This window comes from Gorilla gorilla, chromosome 6 (assembly GCF_029281585.2).
Source record: "Gorilla gorilla gorilla isolate KB3781 chromosome 6, NHGRI_mGorGor1-v2.1_pri, whole genome shotgun sequence".
NCBI lineage: Eukaryota > Metazoa > Chordata > Mammalia > Primates > Hominidae > Gorilla > Gorilla gorilla.
The window spans coordinates 103,616,629-103,632,074 of NC_073230.2; the positions used below are offsets into that span (position 1 = coordinate 103,616,629).

General features: G+C 34.9%; 1 protein-coding gene across 2 annotated transcripts in view; it reads left to right on the forward strand.

The window, feature by feature from the left end:
- The window catches only part of SEMA3D (semaphorin 3D), a 191,827-nt gene that overhangs the window by 24,060 nt on the left and 152,321 nt on the right, over positions 1-15,446 (forward strand). Inside the window, exon 2 of one of the 2 annotated variants that reach the window (XM_019030326.4) lies at positions 9,324-9,455. The gene's annotated coding sequence lies outside the window, so the exon portion shown is untranslated. Of the gene's footprint in view, positions 1-9,323; positions 9,456-14,280; positions 14,375-15,446 lie in introns of those variants that run through there. The other variant, XM_063708657.1, reaches the window with a different exon arrangement.

Sequence of the window (15,446 nt, forward strand, 5' to 3'; positions counted from 1 at the left end):
CTTTCTAATCTTACTGTATATTTTGGATTTATATATACTTCTTTTATATTCTTACTTCACATCCTTGTCTTTCCTTCTCGTTAGCTCACCTCCTTGGATGTCCTCAGTCTCTAAACCTCTGCCTTATGACATTCAATCACTGACTCAGTTCCTTTACTTCTGTCTTCCAAGGAGTCTGAACATTTTAAATGTTATTTTCCTTTCAGTCAGTTCCAAGATGATGTTTGCCTCTGCTAAGTGTATTTCCTCTCAGCTACTGGAAACTTCTGTTCTGCAGATTGCTCCTTGGTGCATTTAGGAAGACGTTGCCAAGTTTCTTTTTGTGCATATGTTTGTTTTCAGTTTCTGGAAACTTGTCAGAGCTTCCAGTCTTTTTCCACATTCTTCCTCAGGTTTTCCTCACCCTCCCAGTACACCTTTCCCATATTGTTCTTCCTTCCACTTACTGCTCCACTCCACTGCATCTTTAGAGTGTCCTTTTGTTCTAAATGCTGAAACCTACCTGAAATTTCTGGCTTTTTTCACTGTGGCATGAGTTGCATTTTAATCAACTATGACATGTCATTCTTAGAAAACAAAGGTCATTCAATGAAAACAAATGGCTACGCATTCTGGAAACTTAAGCTAATAACTTTTGTTATTATTAATTTTTACCTGATCTATGTCACCTGCTTCTTTCATTTTTCTTTCATAATAATTTCACTTTTAATGATTCCCAACAAACTCATGATAAGGGTGTGGTTTTATGCAATAATCACTGTTTTGTTAACTCTGTGTTTACTGATGCTGTGACTTAGTACGTGAATTGCGCAGGACATACAGTGCAGTGGAAGGATCACTTGTTGGGCAGTTGGAGGATGCAGGTCTTTGCTGTTGTTAGCCCTTCTTTCTACTTGACTTTGGCTGCTCAGAAACCCCTCTGATTCTTGCTTTGTTACTTGTGAAACAGAGGATGAGGAATATCTAACTCCAAAGCTGAAATTAAGATGAGATTAAAAAAAAAACACGTTTTACAAATTGGGAACAGCTACGAAACAGGTACAGATTATTATTATATTGACTCTCAAAGCACAGCGATGAGTGTTTATCAGAAAAGCAAACACATAAAATGAAAACAAATGGACAGTCTGACTAGAGTGAGAATTTCATTTCTTCAGAGTTTTCTATTGTGCATCAGATATTTCTTAAAATGCAGAAATCTTCACTTTGAGTTTTAATAAAAATATATTTGTATGCAGCACTGTGAATATTTAAGTTGTAAGATAGTGGATGACATACCTGTTTTGCTAACTCAAATATCATAATCCAAAAATAATACCTGTGTGGGTAGTTCAGTTTCTTCCTATAATGGGTATTACACAGTGATTCATAGAAAAAAACACAGATTGGCCTATATGTACATGCAACAGCATGTGTTATTATGGATAAATAAGTCCCACCTAAGAATTGTTTGCTTCCTTCTGTGAAGAGCCATCTCACTCCTACGTGAATGGTAGTTGTTTTCCTCTCTTCCTGCTTCTTGCAACTCTCCCCGCCTACTCCACCCGCAACCATCCTCAGTTCCAGCCCTGTCTCCTTTGCCCCTCCAGAGGCCATGGGTGCCTGGGTTTTTCATACCCTGCAAAGTTACAGCAGGGGAGGGAGGAACAATTTTATGATAAAAACATTATAAAATATTTATGATTTATTTCTATATCTATCTATATGTTATTTATATATTTTATATTTACCCCATTGCTAATTATGTGAGTGATTCATTCACATTTTAATATTTTAAAATATTAATTTGCAAACCAACACAAAGAATCACTGTAAGCCATGTTAAAAGGATCAATTATTTGATTTTATTTAGTTCCCTTCTGGAAACTGCTGAATTAATTTACTATTTCAGGTGAAGACTAGTGTAACAACAAAACATGGAAGATAAAGCTAAAATTTTTAGTCCCTTTGAAAATTGAGTTTGAATTATTATTAATTTTCTGATATTTCCTTATTTTATGTTGATTGTGTTGTCTTCCAGAATCATGGTCACCCTCTGTGTGGTCAAGTTGCCTGTATTTTATTTACATTGTCCGACTGGTGTTATCCATTCCCCTCCTCCATACATGGAAGTAGTCATTGCTTGCATTTTTATACTTCACTTCCTAATTTTAGGGTTGACTTCTTTTCTGCTTCTTTGCAATTATTCTTCATAAACCTCTTCTCCTAGTAAAAAATTAAATAATACTTTTTTCCCCCAGAGTTTTGATATCTTTTGCTGGTTTGCAGAGAGGTACTTTGCCCATCAACTTGTTGCTTATCCAAGTTGAGCTTCTTTAGTGCTTTAATCTTCCATCAGAAATCGTCTTTCTTTGTATCTTAATCATTTTTCCATCATGTCTCTGAACTCCTTCCAGCTTCCCTGCACCTTTTGGATAATGAGAAGCCTGGGTCTGAACACCAGGTGCAGTCCCACCAGTCCTGTTTAGGAGGGTCCCATTACCTCCTGTGCTGCTATGATGTTTTCTTGTTCCCCAAGGTTCTCATTAGAATGATGATGCATGTTTCTACAGGCAGAGAGTCAAGCAAACCGCATCGCCCCCATTTGCCTACAGCTGCCTTCTGGCTAATTCTTTTTCCATCGTGGAAATCTCAGTTTCAATTTCTCTCTCTCTTTCACTTTGACTCTGTCTCTCTTGTTCTTTATAGTATTTATTTTACTCATTCTGCCTGACTCAGATCTTATTCATGTGTTTATTGACCTCTTTATTTTTTTTTTCTATATTTCATCAGACCCATTATCTTCCCAGTCCTATACTTTCATGCTGGTGTTGATAGTCATCTCTGTCACTCTGACTGCATGTTCATCTATCTCTTAACCATATCAATTTCGTTCACACTTCAATGGTAAAAAAAACACGTATTTACTTACATTTATATAATGCCTTACCTTTTTGTTTTCTATCAGATCAATAAGTAGCTTGACATTATCCTGTTAGGCTTGAAAACTCAATTTTATCAAAGTGGAATTGAGATATATATTATTTTCAGTATTACTGTTTGCAGTTCAATAAAATAACAGTTCAGTTTTTAATCCGCAAATGATATAGTTCATGGAGAGATGTGATAGATATGATATCTCTGGAGTAGTTACCATAGAATTTATGGCTTGTGTTTCTTGAACACTAGTTGGTCATTCTCTCTTCCTTCACTTCTTTCTTTCCTATCTTTCTTGCTTCCTTCCTCCAGTCATATAATGGTTACTGAAATCCTACCAGCTGCAGGACAGTGTGAAGGAAAGAATATGCACTGGTATTAGATGGCCTGCTGTCAAAGTGAATAGCTCTGCAGCTACATCAAATCATTTACATTCTGTCACTGTGTTCTCACCCATAACTGGAGTGGAGTTCAGCACTATGATGATTAAGTGAGAATAAGACATCATTTTATTCACAAATTAGAAGCCTAGTTAGAGATAAAGCCATAAAAAATTTTCGGATAATATTGAGAAGAACCTTGACCACTTGAAAAGTTTGTCTTTCTTGTTTATGAAACAACACATGGCTCCCCATTGCCTACCAAATCAATTGCATCAAAACACCTTCAGAGTACACATGTGGTTTGTATATGACCAGAGGATGGAAGTGACAGAAGATGGAAAATAATGTAATGGTTCGTGAATTAGGTAATAAAGACAGATGAGGACTAGAGTTAGAGGAAAATTTGAGTCTGGCACTTTAGATTTGGGAACCAATTTTAAAGTCAATGACTGTTAAAAAGGGGTAGATTCTGTCCTACCACCTGGAGTGTTTTCATGATTAATCCAGATTCCTTATCACCCCTCTTTGACTTGCTGCAATGAAAAATTTGAAGATGATGGCCTGGAAATTGCAATTTAACACCCTCCTCTACCCTTACTGACAGTTGATTTATGTGTTTATACTAGGTTACAAATTTTTAGCTGAAAGTGCAGCCAGTCATTGTCAAAATAAGAGAATATCAGGGTCTAAGATAAGTACAAGGAAAAAACAGACAAAAGGGGTTGAGGAACAAAAGGTGTTGGGTCCCACCAGTAGCTGAGGTGATGGTAAAGAGAGTGATGTGGGTAACAAAGCAGTTAGACACAATAGACACAGTCAGTGAGAAGGGGAGAAATAAGTCACAATGAGGAATTTGTGGAAAGGGCCAGAAATTCTGAGTTTCTGATCTTAGTGAAACAGAAAAAAATCTGATGATATATCAGGCGAAATTCACCCCTGATATTTCATGTAGGTTCTTTTCTATTTTCCCTAAGTGTTGGCTGGTCTGAGAAATAAAGGGACAGAGTACAAAAGACAGAAATTTTAAAGCTGGGTGTCCGGAGGAGACATCACATGTGGGCAGGTTCCATGATGCCCCCCAAGCCGCAAAACCAGCAAGTTTTTATTAGTGATTTTCAAAAGGGGAGGGAGTGTACAAACAGGGTGTGAGTCACAGAGATCACATGTGTCACAAGGTAATAAGATATCACAAGGTAAACAGAGTCAGGGCGAGATCACAGGACCACAGGACCAGGGCAAAATTAAAATTGCTAATGAAGTTTCAGGCAGGCTTTGTCATTGATAACATCTTATCAGGAAATAGAGTTTGAGAGCAGACAATCGGTCTGACCAAAATTTATTAGGCAGGAATTTCCTCGTCCTAATAGGAGGACTACAGGAGCGCTACACGAGCGTGTCCTAGGAGCGCTAGGGGAGACCGGGGCTTATTTCATCCCACAGCTATGATCATAAAAGACAGCCATCCCCAAAGCGGCCATTTTAGAGGCCTCCCCTCAGGGATGCATTCTGTTTCTCAGGGATGTTCCTTGCTGAGAAAAAGAATTCAGCGATATTTCTCCTATTTGCTTTTGAAAGAAGAGAAATATGGCTCTGTTCTGCCCAGCTCACTGGCAGTCAGAGTTTAAGGTTATCTCTCTTGTTCCCTGAACACTGCTGTTATCCTGTTCTTTTTTCAAGGTGCCCAGATTTCATATTGTTCAAACACACATGCTTTACAAACAATTTGTGCAGTTAACACAACAATCACACGGTCCTGAGGTGACATACATCCTCCTCAGCTTGCAAAGATGATAGGATTAAGAGATTAAAGTAAAGATAGGCATAGGAAATCACAAGGGTATTGATTGGGGAAGTGATAAATGTCCATGAAATCTTCACAATTTATGTTCTTCTGCCATGACTTCAGCTGGTCCCTATGTTTGGGGTCCCTGACTTCCTGCAATAATGATACTAATCCATGTGCTTTGGGTGACTGAAGTGAAAACCTGAAGACTGTTGGGTGTTATTGAGGAGAGGAGCTACATCTCTGCCCAGCAGAGCCTTTGTTGGCTTGTTTTGTTTTGCTTTGTTCTCCCCAAACAACGTTGATGTATGTACGGCATAAATTGATGCAATTTATTTACTTATAAGCCTTGCAAAATACAAGTAACAAGAGAAATATGAGATCATATTGGGACACGGTGCGAAAAACTCAGACATCAGAGTATTACAGGGAGCACATTTTAGACATTATACATAAAGTGTAGGCAAGGGTCAAACTGTGAAGAAAAGGCACATAAAATGTACAATGGGGAGCTGGTTAAGCATACCAAATTGTCAACTTATAAAAGCATCTTTCCAGGAATTTAGTCTCACTTGGAGAAACAAAAATCTTTTGGTTAATATTTTGAATATAACCAGAATCTTTCATACATGTTATTTTTATTATACTGTGCTATTTTAACATTGATATCAAAACTGTTACCATATTTGATATTGTTAACATAATTTATTTATTAACTGCCACATTTTTAGTATTGACTTTCTTTATCCATCTAAGCAAATAAGGATGAAATTTTATTATTACAAAAACAAGAAATAGAATAAAACCCTAGGTCTATTTTTTTAATCAGACTAAAAAGGTAGGCTTGTGCCAGAAACAGTGAGACATTCTGTATTTCAAAGTGCCATTTATTCCTGAAGCACGTCAGCCTCTGCACAGTGACCTTCTGTGTTTATCTTTATAAAGAGTAGAGTAAACCATTATGCAAACACACTTCCATTTGGGCACTGTAGTGCCAAGTGTTAATGGTATCATTATTCCAAACAAAGCATGTTTAGAACCATTGCTTTTTGTTTTATTTTTCTTGTGGGGATTTCCATAAAGTGTCTGTGGGCTATAAGATATTTGCATGATATAACTATTTTCTTCTTACTGTCTGTTATGCTAATGGTATTTTGTGATGTTTTTGGTAAACAGGTTGATTTACTTCATAAAGAGCCTGTTAAAAAGATTACTTTTTAATCTGTGTCAGCTCTCTTTCTTTGTGTGTCCTCTGTATTTCATGAATATAAATGTCCTATTGATGATGACTTGGGTGGAAAATGTAAGCAACTCATAAGGGGATGAAATTTGCTCATAAATTAGGATAAATTCTTAAAATTTTTCAATGCCAAATTAAAATGTAGTTAAGACCATAGGTCTTAAAGAGATATTATTTTTCTGAAATGTGATTTTTATAACTTTGTACTCTGGAAAATTCAATTATTCCTTTAAGTTGGAAGAATCAAGCTCTAGAATTCTAGGCAATACATTGAAGTTGGAGATTGCTTTATTATCTTAAGAATCACTTGTGGCCAGGTGTGGTGGCTCATGCCTGTAATCCCAGCACTTTGGAAGGCCGAAGCAGTGGATCATGAGTTCAGGAGATAGAGACCATCCTAGCCAATGTGGTGAAACCCCATCTCTACTAAAAATACAAAAGTTAGCCAGGTGTGGTGGCACGCGCTTGTAGTCCCAGCTTCTCAGGAGGCTGAGGCCAGAGAATCGCTTGAACCCGGGAGGTGGAGGTTGCAGTGAGCCGAGATCTTGCCACTGCACCGTAGCCTGGGTGACAGAGCGAGACTCCATCTCAAAAAAAAAAAAATCCCTTATATTGCAGCATAATGCAAGATAAATTAAAACATTATTTTGTCTACATTTCTAAGCTAATATGTATGTATGTAACAAATAGGTGATAAAACTAACAATTATCAGAAGAAAAATAAAAATAATTAATAATTGGATAGGCCAGTGCACATTTGGAATTAAAAGCACATCAGCTAAAATAAAGGGAATTGTGTAAGTGTGACATAAGTCATATTGTTCATTCATATTTTCAAGAGCTCGGCATTTGATTGTTGTTGACTGAGGTGCCACAACTTCATGAGATATCAAGGGCTCATTACTTGTTGCTCTATGATAAATGCAAATATTATCTCTGGCAATATTAAATGTTTTATAATTTGCATTCTGTTGAAGAGCTAACCCTCATTAGAAATAAATATATAACTAAAATAAAACATGAATATATGTATGTATGACATCTCTAAAAGGTAAATAAGCTATTGTTTATTTTATATTTTGAATTAATAGGTTTGTTTTATAGTACCTAAATGTATAAGTGAATCATTTGCAAAATGTCTTTAATTAACACCACCTATTGGGCCTGTTCCCTGATTTGTCTATTATTTAAGATTTGTGTACTTTTGCATGTTACACCCCTGTTGGAAATACATTAAGTTTCAGTATGACTAAATGTTATAAGGGGTTTAATATGTACCTGTGGAAAACAAAATGACTAATGGACCCATCAGGGAGATTAAAACTAAGACGATAGCCTCATAAGCACTAAACTCTAATGGATAAGTAACTAGCATCCAAGAGATGTAGTGCAGAGTAAGACATCTATTTAGTTATATATTTTTATCTCTTAGCAATATATATATTTAACTTACAAGAGAAAATACAAAATTTTTATTCTGGTAGAGTGTTTAGGGGTAACGTATATGGATATCATTGTCCTGCTTTGAAAAACTTTTTTTAAGTCAGATGGACTGGCAGGAATGCATAGTGTGATAATAAAGCAAATGTCAAAAAACAAAAGTGTAGAATCTAGGTGTGGGTGTACAGATGCTTTCTGTATACTTCAACTTTTCTGCATGTGTGAAATTTTTTATAATAAGATGTTTGAAAAAACTTTGCAATGCAAGATGATTACATTATTTTTAAAGCAATCAATTTGAAAAACTGTGGAGATGACAGTAATAACATGACACAATTCTTTATATATAGAAAGACAAGTAATGCTTTATCTTTAAATGAATACCTTTAAAAATAATGACATCTGAGCTTAGCTAAATTCTTTTCAGACTTATGCATTTTTTTTTGTAAAAAGGTTTTACTCTTTTCTCTTTAGATTATGTGTTCAAACCTAATTATCTTTTATGGTTGTCTATTATTTAGGGCCAACCTAGACTTATCACCTTGTGTTGTATTTTAGTCAATGCACTTATTCAGTTTTGTGGGTCTCTCTGGTACATTTACAAAGTGCACTTTATACTGCACTTCTAGTTTCCTATAAACAAGGAGACAATCTGTTCTACTGTATTTCAAATCACTGCCATCCTGACCATTACTTCATTTGCAATAAAAGTCACACAGTGTGCAAGTGCATTTCATACATGTTCATTTCCAAGGTGTTAATAAGTAAATCTCTGGTCAGCCTTGGTACAGAGAAAGAGAAAGTAACAGACGTCCCCCACCCCCCACCCCACAACATGGTAGGATTTGTGTGAGGCTTGATGGGATACCAAGAGTATGATTCGCTGCCCATTTCCCTGAGGCTCCCTTCCATGGGAACATCCATGTTTGTTCTATCTTTCTAAAAAATAAAATAAGATTTCTATTGAAAGGTAAATGTTGTCAACCACTAAGAGTTATTAATAACTGAGCTTTGACGAATGTATGTCCTAGCCAGCCCTGAGAAAACTGGGCTTGGGGAGAATTTGGAACTTGGGAATTCTCTGTAGTGTCTGAACATTCCTTAGTTTAGCAGGCACAGGAAATATGATGGCTTGGAGGTTAGGCAAGCAGAAGCAAGCAGTAAGGCACCGTAAGCAGTAAGGAACAGATAAGGGTTTCTGTAGTGGTTGATTTTATGTGTCCACTTGACTGGGCCATGGGGTGCCCAGACATTTGGGCAAATATTCTGGATTTGTCTTAGATGGCATTTTTGGATAAGATCAACATGTGAATTGGTAGACTGAGTAAAGCAGATTGCCGTCTGTCATGTTGGTGGGTCTCATCCAATCAGTTGAAGACCTAATAGAACAAAAAGCTTGACATTCCCACAAGTGGGAGGGAATTTCCTCTTGCCTGACTGTCTTGAGCTGGGATATTTATTTTTCTGCCTTTGGACTTGAACTGAAACATCTGCCCTTCCTGGTCCTGGAACCTGAAGGTGTTTGGACTGGAACTACAGTATTATCTCTCCTGTTTTTCAGGTCTTTATACTTGGACTGGAACTATAACATCTGCTGTCCTGGTTGCCAGGCTTTTGAACATACACTGTTCGTTCTCCTGGATCTTCACCTTACCAACTGCAGATCTTGGGACTCATCAGCCTCAATAATTATGTGAGCCAATCTCTTAAATAAACCTCAATAGATAGATAGATAGATAGATGATAGATAGATAGATAGATAGATGCATGTATTCTCCTATTTGTTCTGTTTCTCTGAATAATTCTAATACACTGTCCTTGGGCTGATGTGATTGGAGAGGAAGCACTCTACATGACAGTTTGTTAAGGCAAACTTTGGATAATCTATGTCCATACTACATACAATGTTATTTCTAGACATGATCACTCCAAGATGTTGGAATTCAAATAATGACTGGGTCTCTGCTGTATCATCTTAATGACTCTTGAAACAAAAATAGCATAAAGTAATTGTAATTCTTTGAGTCCTGTTAGTTATATACAGTTGACCCTTTAACAACATGAGTTTAAACTGGGTGGGTTCACTTATATTAGAGTTTATTTTTTCAAACAAACAGATACAGTATTCTCAGGATGCAAAACCTGCTTATACCAAAGGCAGTCTTTTTGTATAGTAGGGTTCTGCAGGGAGGACTGTGGGAAATTTTGCACACGTTGGCATATGGGAATGGCAGAGTTCCTGGAACCAATCTTTGGTGTGTATCAAGGGATGAATATACATTATAACATTGCCATTAGGTTAGGAATCATCTGCAAATAGTTATTTACCTCTCTCAGAATTAGCAGGCATAGCTTTCTTGTGATTGCTTGATTTGAACATGTCACAGTGTCCCAGTTCCTTAGGCTGCTAGACTTGACTTTGACTTGCATCAGTGACTACTTTTGCTTTAGCTCCAGAACTAAAGATGAACAATTATGGTAGTCCCTTCTACTATTTTATTTTTTGTATAGAATAACAAAATACACCATGTAAGCACCAAGTAATTTATCAGTTTGTAATCCTTATACATGTTTTTATTTGTTTTCTAAAATATACTCTTTCAATATAAATTATTTTGATGAGATTATTCATCTATGTTTGAAGACATTGCTTGTATGTAATCTTGGCAATGCTCTATTATTTTTAGTTATTACTATGCAAAAAATCAACATCATATTCTGTTATTGTTGTGTTGTTTCATTGTTTGATAGGCATAATTAATAGCTCTCATTTTTCTTTTACTATAAGATTGTGATTAACGTTTTAGGCACTTAGCCTGAGATCACTTTCATCATAGTTAACTTGTCTTCTTCCACAAATCAGACATAGTGTTGTCCTCAGATTATAAACTATTAATTTTAGGACAAGAACAATGATGTCTTTTGACTACCATATAATTTAATTTGGTGATCGGAGATCAAACTTAATTGTAAATATTGATACCACTTTTATTTGCTTATGGCCCACAGTGATTCTTTTACATGCATCTTTGGCTTATTCTAACAATCAGTAAGAGGTAATTCAGTCATTACTTATTTACACATTACAGTAAAATTTGTTTAACAGGTACTTGAAATAATCAAAACCAAAGATTAAGGAACCCTCACTCTGAACAAAGAAATATTGTCCTACAAGTAAGGATAGGTATAAAATAAAACATAAAAACAAGACAAGGAAGAGATAAATGGTTAATAAATCAAAGGGAGACAAAATTGTACAGTGGTTATGAAATCAAAGATTATGAAATTTAAACAATTTTTTCATATATTCAGCCAAGAAGCTATAAGATAATGAACTATTCTATAATTAGAAAATAAAGAAAGCATCTCAAGGTATATAATACAATTGTAAGAGATGTTCTTTGCAAAAAAGTTTTGTGGACTTTTTCATTATTTTTATCAAAGTAAGGTCAAAAAACTTTTTTTTACAGACAGTCTAAAATTTGGAATTTTAAAATAGGAATTTAAAATGTTCTTCTAATATAATAGTTTAAGTTTGTCTAGAACCTTCAGGTCAATGTGATGAACTAAACAGAAAATATTACCACAAAAAGCTCTACCAGTACAAGATGCTTTGAGAACGTGAAAGAAATAGTACTAAATACACTATAATATACTGAGAATTGCATACCTTGATCACACACACACACACACACACATGCATACACACATCAACTATGGTGCTCTATTTTAACCAGTATAGAAATATATTTTGTCTAATCCCTAGTTCTGATTAAGAACTATATTCTTTCTGGAACTGATTTTGAAAATAATCTGCTACTGTTTGTTAAGAGTATCACACTGTTTTTGCTTGCTTTGTTTTAATTTGGGGTTGGGAAAAAATTCCAGAAATCTTCTATACATGTATAAACTTGGAGATGTTTACCTGGTTTATTTTGAAGATTTCCAAAGTGACGACTGAAAAAAGAAATGAGAACAGACTATACAAGCCCAAATTAAGGAATGAGAAAATGGACCATTTTCTTGGGTTGACAACACTTTCTCTATTCAGTTTTACATACGGTTTTTGCAGCAATTTTTTTTACATAGTTTTACTAGACTTTCAGTCTCAGTAATATCAGATAACGTCTCTAATTATATATGTGCTGTGTGTGTGTGTGTGTGTGTGTGTGTGTGTGTGTGTGTGTGTGGATTTTTTTTATTGTAGGTAACAGTGCTGTTTAAAATTTATATTGCTTAGTATTTGAGAAACTTTCAGGTGATATTAAGCTTTTAAATAGGTTAAGCTTTTAACTGAGTTAAATTGCTTTAGAACTTTAGAAACATTGTTTTAAAATATTATTTTGTTTGTCTAACATTTACAATAAAAGGAATTAACAGGAAACACAAAATAACACCATTCACCATTCACCACAGAGGGAATTCAATGTAAAGAAAGTCATCTTTGGATCCTTTCCAGTGAGGCTTAATTGTGGCACCACAATAAGGGCATTGTTATGCCAGGTCTTACCTACTTCATTACTTTATACATAAACTCAGAGAACTGAAATATAGAAAAGCTGCGATGACTATAATCTTCTAGGTATAAATGTAGCAAAAGCTAGAAGATACTGAAGAGTAAAGGAGATAAAATGAACGTTAAGATGTAAGCAGTAAATTGATTAGTACATTGCATACACAAATTCTCCTTCAGGTTTCAGGTTTGATTTGGGAAGTGATTCTATTTACAGGGATATATATATATATATATATGTCCCTGTAAATATATGTATGTGTGTGTGTGTGTGTATATATATCCCTGTAAATATATGTGTGTGTGTATATATAATATATATTATATATATATATTTCTAGAAAAGTATTTAGAACAGAAATATCTTTCCAAGATTTTCAGTTCATAGTACCGTAACAGCTCAAAATTTTTTTCATCACACCTCTAGGCCAACAAACAAATACCAAGAATTCTGACTATTACAGTTAAGGCCAAACAACTTAATAAGTATTTATGTCCTGACAACATAAATTAAAACAAAAAAAAGTTTTACATGTTTTCAATTTAAACATTCTTAAATTACATATGAATTACTTACTAATGGTGAGTGCGTATGTGTTGGGCACCGTACAACTTCTCAAACCTTGGAATCAGATTGAACACTGAGATCCTTAGTACCTGTTCCACGAGGACTTTTGGGGATACTTGCTTTACTAAGAACCCAACTTCACATAGCTATGACCCCTTGAATGTAACCCCCTTAAATGTTAAAATTAAGAAATAGCTTGACTAGTAGTTAATACAGTGTCTGATAAATAGTGAGTATTGTTGTGTTTATCTTGAAATTTTAAAATATCTTACAGCATTCCTGATGAGTTCACTGTATTACTCCAGAGTGTCTTGCACATAGTTTTGGAATCACAGTGTTAGACTATTAGATGCTAATGTTAATCGTAGCCCCTGAATCTTAATTGAGAAGTCCAATAGCCTCTGACATGGTGGAAGTGAATGGAAGCACTGTAAGGCTACTATAAAAGCTCAGTATCTTCTTTAATCTCATTGTTTTCTGATTTTTCTCAGTCCATTATGGCAAATATTCCCTAGGATTTATAATATCACAAAGTCTGTGACTGAAAATTTGATGTTAGCACTTACAGTGATGATAAATGAGACCAGCATCATTGTTTGAGGCAAGTGTTACTGTTGGTTTTTGTTTGTTTGTTTGTTTGTTTTCATTTTTTGCTGTTTGTTTATTTTTTGAGACAGAGTCTTGCTCTGTCATCCAGGCTGGAATGCAGTGACACGATCTTGGCTCACTGCAACCTCTGCCTCCTGGGTTCAAGCAATCCTGTCTCAGCCTCCCAAATAGCTGAGATTACAGGCACGTGCCACCATGCCTGGCTAACTTTTTGTATTTTTATTTATTTATTTGGGGAAGCAGGGTTTTGCCATGTTGTCCAGGCTGGTCTTGAACTCCTGACATCAGGTGATCCACCTGCCTTGGCCTCCCAAAGTGCTGAGATTACAGGCATGAGCCACCACGCCTGGCCAAGTGTTACTTTTGTATTTTTAAGAAAATAATATTATCACTGTTTATTAAGACATTTTAAATTTTGACATAACATTTTAAGATTTGGTGTTATTTTGTGTTTCCTGTTAATACCTTTTAATGTGCAAATGGTTTTATTTTGTGTTTCCTGTTCATTCATTTTATTGTAAATGTTAGAAAAATAAAATATTATTTTTAAAAAAGTTTCTAAAGTTCTAAAAAAATTTAACTAAGTTAAAAGCTTAACCTGTTTAAAAGCTTAAAATCACCTGAAAGTTTCTTAAATACTAAGCAATGTAAATGTTTATATAGCACTGTTACCCACAACAAAAAAAATCTACACACACACACATACATGCACACACACATATACACACCGCACATATATAGAGACATTATCTGATATTACTGTGACTGATTTAACTAATTTTTTTCAAAGTTTCTAACTATATTCAGAAGAGCTACTTGTTTTAACAGTTCCTGTGAGATGTACTGTACTGAGAAGAGAACTATATCTTCTCTTGAGTCTACCCTAACTGCAAAGAAACCCAGGGGTGCTCCAAGGAAGGAGGTTTGAACTAATTTTCCATTTTATCTCATTTTTGTGTTTCAGTAACCCAGTTAACTATATAAACATTGTTTCCTTTTAAAAACAAGTATCTTATAGAAATGTGTATTTACTCTCAGCTAAGGACCTTAGTAGAAATCTTATCTGGATTATTAGAAGAACTCAAATATGAGAGTCCTTGAACTAGATGATGTTAACCATTTCCTGCTCACTAAACTGTGAGTGCCATCAGTGTCCACACTGAAAGCTCAAAACAGAAAACTAAAACAAGTCATATTAAGATGAATAGTAAAAAATATAAATTGTTTTGTAAGTGAAAAGGAAAACAAGATATGATGACAGAGAATTCTTACAGATCTCAGGGAGGGTTAATTAATGATCATCATTAATAGTGATACTTAGTAGCTGTTTATGACACTTGTGATTTTAAATTCAAATTTTTACTTATTCATTTTTTCCACATTTATTTTTAATCTTCATTTCCTAGAACCTACTTTGCTGATCAAGTTTCCATACCTTTAAATAGATTGTCATTGTGATCTCTGACCATAGAAGAGATAATTTGATTAACTTTTGTTCATTGGTTGAAATTGTTTACACCTACTAGGCAGTGGGTGTTTGAGAGAATGAAACCCAAAGCTAGTGTGGAGTGGGCTGGCATGTTAGGGACAGGGTGCACTCCCAGTTGAAAGACTCCTGAAAATTGATAGGGAGATGAGGCAGGGAGTTGGTCAAATGAATTAGGCTGTTAGGAAATAATAGGAAGGGTACTTCTCCTATGTTGTATATCCAGGACTGAGTCTGGTTATTTTGTATATAACTACAAGATCAGAAAACAATAAATTAACAGATATATAGGTAAGTAAAACAATATCAATGACTCTAAAGCATTAGGATAAATAAATAATATTTAGATAATAAGGTACTTGAAAAAATTGATTCTTAAGATTTTCATGAAATTCTGTTATCTAAATATCAGAAAAATATATTTATAGATACAAGATTTTGCTTCTAAATTGATCAAGGCATTGTATTTTTCATTATTGGTATTAAATTGCTTTCTAACCAGGTTGCT